This window comes from Notothenia rossii (genome assembly GCF_949606895.1).
Source record: "Notothenia rossii genome assembly, chromosome: 2".
NCBI lineage: Eukaryota > Metazoa > Chordata > Actinopteri > Perciformes > Nototheniidae > Notothenia > Notothenia rossii.
The window spans coordinates 6961026-6969036 of NC_136904.1; the positions used below are offsets into that span (position 1 = coordinate 6961026).

Sequence of the window (8011 nt, forward strand, 5' to 3'; positions counted from 1 at the left end):
AACATCGCGTCCAAAATTAGTGTTTTTATGCTCCATTTCTTTTTCTGTGCAAATCGCAGCAGAAATTAGCAAAGCAAGGCAAATCTACTTTAAAGAGTCCTCTTCTGCTGATATTCAGGTGTATATCAGTATGTCTCTACTTTAAAGAGTCCTCTCCTGCTGATGTTCAGGTGTATATCAGTATGTAGTGTCTCTACTTTAAAGAGTCCTCAGCTGCTGATGTTCAGGTGTATATCAGTATGTAGTGTCTCTACTTTAAAGAGTCCTCTCCTGCTGATGTTCAGGTGTATATCAGTATGTAGTGTCTCTACTTTAAAGAGTCCTCTCATGCTGATGTTCAGGTGTATATCAGTATGTAGTGTCTCTACTTTAAAGAGTCCTCTCCTGCTGATGTTCAGGTGTATATCAGTATGTAGTGTCTCTACTTTAAAGAGTCCTCTCCTGCTGATGTTCAGGTGTATATCAGTATGTAGTGTCTCTACTTTAAAGAGTCCTCTCCTGCTGATGTTCAGGTGTATATCAGTATGTAGTGTCTCTACTTTAAAGAGTCCTCTCCTTCTGATGTTTAGGTGTATATCAGTATTTAGTGTCTCTACTTTAAAGAGTCCTCTCCTGCTGATGTTCAGGTGTATATCAGTATGTAGTGTCTCTACTTTAAAGAGTCCTCTGCTGCTGATGTTCAGGTGTATATCAGTATGTAGTGTCTCTACTTTAAAGAGTCCTCAGCTGCTGATGTTCAGGTGTATATCAGTATGTAGTGTCTCTACTTTAAAGAGTCCTCTCCTGCTGATGTTCAGGTGTATATCAGTATGTAGTGTCTCTACTTTAAAGAGTCCTCTCATGCTGATGTTCAGGTGTATATCAGTATGTAGTGTCTCTACTTTAAAGAGTCCTCTCCTGCTGATGTTCAGGTGTATATCAGTATGCAGTGTCTCTACTTTAAAGAGTCCTCTCCTGCTGATGTTCAGGTGTATATCACTATTTAGTGTCTCTACTTTAAAGAGTCCTCTCCTGCTGATGTTCAGGTGTATATCAGTATGTAGTGTCTCTACTTTAAAGAGTCCTTTCCTGCTGATGTTCAGGTGTATATCAGTATGCAGTGTCTCTACTTTAAAGAGTCCTCTCCTGCTGATGTTCAGGTGTATATCAGTATGCAGTGTCTCTACGTTAAAGAGTCCTCTCCTGCTGATGTTCAGGTGTATATCAGTATGCAGTGTCTCTACTTTAAAGAGTCCTCTCCTGCTGATGTTCAGGTGTATATCAGTATGTAGTGTCTCTACTTTAAAGAGTCCTCTCCTGCTGATGTTCAGGTGTATATCAGTATGTAGTGTCTCTACTGGGACATGTCTCCATGCTTTAATGTTTAAAAAGCTCTTTATTTTTCTCATACTGCCTGTGCTGTAGCACCTCTTTTCACCCTCTGTCTGAAACCAGAGCCCAGTCTGCTCTGATTGGTTAGCTGGCCGGCTCTGTTGTGATTGGTCAACCGTGTAGAGATGTCCCGCCCCTTAGCCTATCACGTACAATGTGTTGGAGCGCTAGCCAATAGAAGAGGGAGTTTTACATGTCACTATGTTCTGGAAGTAAACAAAAGAGTCCAATGGAGGCGTTTCAGGCAGGGGGAACACGGGGATTTTAGCCTTTGCAGACCATTAACATGCACAAAAACCTATATTACACACTACAGGAAAGGGAAAAACCAAAAAGCAGCATGAGGCCTCTTTAACTTTGGGTTTACTCCATGCCGAGCACAGATATTGGCACAAACTGGACTTTAGAGTCACACAACGTCTTCCTGAAACAGATTAGTGTGTTAGTATTGTATAATGGAGTGTAAAGTGTACGTGGTTTAAACCCTAGACCCCCTGACCTCTGACCTGTATCCTGTGTTTGAGCAGCATTTAATCATATGGATTCGGCTGATTGCTTTTCTTACATAAGATGCTTGAGTTGTTGTGACCGCCGATGCTCCACGATGATTACTTTTTGTGAGCAATAATGTGCAAAGACATTAAGAGAAAGAAGGTTAAAGCGTTAGCATGAAAGATTCTTAAAAGTCTGAATATCCACGTCCTCGAATTATACCGAAGGACTCTTCAAATATCAAGCACTGAGCCCTTTGTCAGAGGATTTTAAGGGATGTATTTACTGTACGTATCCTTTAACCGCTCTGCCATGACATCTTTTAATATGGACTTATTGCGCAATAAAACCAGCAACTCAATGCACTAATTGTTAGATTGTTGTAGTGGCTGCATATTTTCGTCCTTTTTGTGTCTCTTTTTGGTCTTTTTGTGTCTCGTGTTGGTCTTTTTGTGTCTCGTTTTGGTCTTTTTGCTCGTTTTGATCTTTTTGTGTCTCATTTTAGTCTTTCATCTGGTGTTGGTCTTTTTGTGAGTAGTCTTTTTGCATCTATTCATGATTTCGTCCTGTCTCTTTTTGGCAGTAATCGTCCAATAGTGCCAGTGTTGGGCAAGTTACTTAAAAAAAGTAACTAGTAATAGTTATAGTTACTGCTCTCCAAAAAGTAACTAGTTACTTTATTAGTTACTAGATTATAAAAGTAACTAGTAACAAGTTACTTTACTTTAAAAATAATAACAATAAAAATGCAAGTTTTTGTGATGTTTTTTGCTGACTAGTTCTCTGAAGGCAACAGACCCGACCGTTGCGATGGGCAGCATGTCCTCAACGACATACCTGGCAATCAATCTGTTTAGTTGACTCTGGGTGACATGTGGCGATTTGAAAAAATCGTTTTTTGGCTCTTTAGATGGTGTTGCTCCATCTTGGTCACTGCCGGTGGTTGAGACGGTGGGGACTTCGGCGACTAGTTTTATAGCCCCATGTACATTAGTTAGGTGCTTTAGGAGATTGGCATTGCTGTTATTCGATGTGGACAATGCTTTCTGTCCTGCACACAGTTTACATTTGACCGTAATATTTTTTGCGTCCTTTATCCCCACAAATTGAAAATAGTGGTTATATTTCCAAGTTGCAAATGCGATGCTGCTCTCGCTGATACTTGCATCTGCCAGTGTGTGTGTGTGTGTGTGTGTGTGTGTGTGTGTGTGTGTGTGTGTGTGTGTGTGTGTGTGTGTGTGTGTGTGTGTGTGTGTGTGTGTGTGTGTGTGTGTGTGTGTGTGTGTGTGTGTGTGTTTGTGCTGGTGGTGAGTGTTGCCGTGTGTGTGTGTGTTAGCATTAGCAAGTGTTTGTGTGTTTGTATTTTCCATGGTATTTTCCCCATACGGCAAGACCCGCCCAACTCTTTCTCTGATTGGCTTACCCTGAAATGTTAACCAATCATCACTCCTCTCTGGTTACTTTCACTTTTCCATGGTGCTGTGAGAGGACATCGCTGTATTCGCCTGTAAGTTACATCCGCAGGGCAATTCGGTTCAGTTCCATCACATAATGTAACGCAGTAACGCACCCATTTAAATCAAAGTAACTATAACGGCGTTACTTAATGGGAATAGGTAACTAGTAACGCTACAAGTTACCACAAACAGTAGTTGCGTTACGTTACTTTGTAACGCGTTAGTCCCAACACTGAATAGTGCTAACCCTAGACTAACCTTCTTGATTTGATGCTGTCACACCCACAATCCTCTGCACACTTTGCATTTCCTGTCCCCCATTTTGCAAACAAGGAAAATATACCTTTAGTTAATACTTTTTAGTAGTAAGCTGCACAAAAACTGCTTAGATTTAATCAGCAGTTGATAAACCAGATGCTAAATCTTAACATCTATTTCATCTGTTAGCTTGCTAGCAACGCTATCATTCATGGCAGCAAATCATTGAAGTTTACTCATTTAACCCACTAAAACCCCAAGCTCTGGCTTCTTATTGGCATCAATATAGTGGTACATAACTTAAATATAGTAAGAAACCCACATGTATAACTTTTATTTGTATAGTGCCGGTGAACACCTGAGCAACCTCAATGGCGGCTGGTTGGTAGCTTCTGTAACGTAGCAAAGAAGGCAGTCGTTGAGCATTCCACACTGGACTTTTTGGCCGTTTTTGGGATCATCATCCTGGTACTTAAAGTGCATTTTGCTATACAGCAAACAAAAACAGCAAAGCATAAAAAGAAAGCACAGAAGTATTAAGACACAGCATCAGTGTTTCGCTGCTCCACCAGCTTGGAGACACACACACCTCACACAGATAGCTTCTAAAAGTTCTAGCTCATTAAATGTTAGCACCTCTTCTGCTCATCAGCACGCCGGCTGTAGACACACAGAGGGAGAAAGGTCTGAGATATTAGTCTGGGGAAGTGCTAATGACTCAGTGACTCCTCTCTCAGATGTTCCGGCTGCCATGAAACTGAAATCCCGGCTAACACGTCAGCACGCTAGCCGGGTATGGTTGTGTTAATCAGTTTAATAACCAGCATGAATGTGTTGAAGAGCTGCAGGACTTCTCTCTCCTCTCTCCTGCGCTGCTGTAATTGCGAGGAGAGTTTGACAGTTATAGGCTCGTCATCTCGCAGTGTAATGGAGGGATACATCCACGGGGAAATCAAGGCCAACCTCTGCTACCGGTTCAGCTCGGCGGTGCAGAGAAACTGGGCTCTGCTCATAAATCAATGTAATGCAGCCCTGCCATCACATCCATCTTCAAAAAGCTCATTATGTTCATATTTTGGGTAAATCTAAATTATATTAAGTTCAAATAAGTGGAGAAAGAACAATTCAGACCCTTACTTTAGTAAAAGTACTGATACATAAACACCAAAATACTCCATTATAAGTCCTAAGAAGAAGTATTATTGGCAAATTATAGTTGAAGAATCCAAAGTAATAGTAGGCCTACTATTCTGCAGAGAGTTGCCCCTCTATTACATGACATGTTACTTGTTAGACACTTTTATCCAAAGCGACTTACATACTCAATACTGGGGGCAATCCCCACAGGAGCAATTTGGGGTGAAGTGTCTCAGGGACACAACGACATGCTGACTGCAGTGGGGTTTGAACCTGTGACCATCTGATCCCAACACCAATGCACAACCCGCTGCACCACACACCTCTATATTATATATCATTATTAGATACATGGCTCTATCTATATGATTGTTAAAATATGATTCCATCAAGGAGCGTTTCACTACAACAAAGTTCTAATAGTCAATTATTAATATTTACACGTTTATTTAATTATTCAGATTTGAAGTAAATGCAATCCCTTTGTGGTTGTTTTGTGTCAGTGAATGTGTCAATTTACGCATCTTTATGGTCTCTTCGGATCTCTTCCATCTTTTTGTGTCTATTTTTGGTCTGATTGGATTTCATTTTAATCTATTTGGGGTTTGTCTTGTCTTATGGGGTCTCTTTTTGGTCTTTTGGGGTCTTTTCATGATTGCATCCTGTCACTTTTTGGCAGTAATCCGTCCACTAGTGCTTACCCTACCTTTCTGTCTCCACTGTATAGTCAAACATAACAATGCTAATAAGGGTCATGGAGAAATCCGAGCCATTGCTATCAACCAATTTCAGTTTGTGTGTGCCTGAGCTGCTGGACATAATCTCTATTGGTTTTATCAGTTGGAGGCCCATAAAGTGAAAGAGATTACATTCTGATGGATTGATAGAAAGATAACATGTACAATAACGCCAAAGGAAGCACAACATGGGTCAATAGATAGATAGATAGATAGATAGATAGATAGATAGATAGATAGATAGATGGATGGATGGATGGATGGATGGATAGATAGATGGATGGATGGATGGATGGATGGATGGATGGATGGATGGATGGATGGATGGATGGATAGATGGATGGATGGATGGATGGATGGATGGATGGATGGATGGATGGATGGATGGATGGATGGATGGGTAGATAGATGGATGGATGGATGGATGGATGGATGGATGGATGGATGGATAGATAGATAGATGGATGGATGGATGGATGGATGGATGGATGGATAGATAGATAGATAGATAGATAGATGGATGGATGGATGGATGGATGGATGGATGGATGGATGGATGGATGGATGGATGGATGGATGTGCGTGAGTGCACATATAGTGAATCTGACGTCACTGACAGAAAAACCACCAGAAGAAGAAGGAAAGCTATTTATATTAATCTCCTTCCCTGTGGTAAATAAATGCTGATACGCACTTAGTTTCTACAGCACTGTGATGGTTTAAAGTGGGAACAGACACGTGTTTTAGTTTGTTATTTTGGGGTAGTAATGGTTAATTAAACAATGCTATAAGACAACATTAGATTGGTACATTATCAGTCAATTGTGTCACCACCGGGGAAATAAAGCCTGAATTAAAGATGGTGCTTCAACAATCGTGCAACCGAAACAGATAGATATATTTTTCAAGAAGAGGAAGAAGAAGAAGAAAATAATCTTCCTCTCATCAATTTCTGATATAAGACATTTAGCATGTAAAGTATCAAAAATTATAAATTGCCTTAAAAATGCGTAGTCAACTAAGACCCAAACGACCAATAATTCAACATATGAGCTAAGGGGAAGCAACTCTACATTTGATTGTGACCCAGTGCTTCTAATAATATCACAGAACAACAGCAAGAGGCAAAGTCAGTCCTTTATTATGCTAATTGTTTAGTATGTGCTCCACATAATTAGCATCAGAACGTCAGCAGTCTTATGGATGCCATCCAGAATCAGATCACAGTTTAATCCCCACATATACATATTCAGTGCACATATATACTGTAGAGAATATGGTGTTTTTCTATCATCGTTGAAGGATTGTGATATACTGCTGCCTTTCAATAACAGTTTAATGTAAGGTTAGGGTTAGGGGTTTACAGCCACTTGCAATAAAGTACCACAGCTCACACTGATAATAAATTACAGTAATAACACTGGAATTCACAGTAGTTACGAGGGCTAAGATATTAAAGGGGACCTATCATGCAAAATGCACTTGTGTACGTCTTTTATACATGAATATGTGTCCCCGGTGTTCCAGGGAACTCACCAAGTGTCAGAAAACACAACCCTCTCTATTTTCCTCCATACCCAAATCTCTTAAAAAGGGGCTGCAACGGATCTGATACAGACTGATCCAGATTTGAACACTTCTATGACGTCACAGAAGTGGCGCTACGGCTATTGGGCCAACTCCACCAATCAGGAGGAGACAGCCACGGACATTGCCGTTGGAAAGCGCTGGAGATGCTGTAGTACATATGCCAGGCCTGTAGATGGTGCTGTTCTCACAGAATCAGCCCATGCAAAGACAGTGTTAAATTGAGCGAAATGAGGAATGGCTAAAATGCATGATCTGTTTGGTATTTTGAAAAATAAAAAGTATAAATATGCCTTATATAGGTAAGGCCTACAATACATTATTCAAATATAGCATGATAGGTCCACTTTAAATTGGTGGTGACATCAATAGAGATTTGGTTGTTGCATATTGGCGTTTTTTACCTGTACAACATGCTACAGTAGTCCACAGAAAGTGCCTTGAAGTTTACAGAATCCCAAAAGTACTCCACCAAATAAAGATTATAAAGCCTGCATGCTGTTGCAGATGTTGCATCACAGCACCACTCTGTAGACTGATGGGTGTAGTTGTTAAAATAACAAATATCCTACAACTTTGATCCAAAGTCACTTTCTCTCTAACAGTGGTGTAAATAGGCGCTTTCACACTGCAGTACTTTTCCCACAAAGGTTCATGAGAACTCTCTAGTTCTCATGAACTAAGTACAGATCGCGTTCACACCGGAATAAGTCCCTGAGGGTGGATTAGGCAAATGAAGCCGCTGACATCACTTCTTCTTCTTCTGCTTTGGGTTTACTGGCAGGCCGTAAACAACTTCACGGCGTATACTGCCACCCGGAGTCCCCGGCCGAAGTCCCCGGAGTTAGGGACTGGCTTCAGAGTAAACGGCCAGAACGCCGACACCTCCTCATCTCCACCGCTCCCATGTTTTATTTTGTGTTGCCATAAGTTAGTCTCTCTGCGTTTCTGCGCTGGGCTAATACTAATGCT

General features: G+C 40.9%; 1 protein-coding gene across 1 annotated transcript in view; it reads left to right on the top strand.

Annotated features, from left to right (window-relative positions):
- LOC307027962 (SH3 and multiple ankyrin repeat domains protein 2-like) overlaps positions 1-8011 on the top strand; it is a 283457-nt gene that overhangs the window by 189240 nt on the left and 86206 nt on the right. The window lies entirely within an intron of this gene.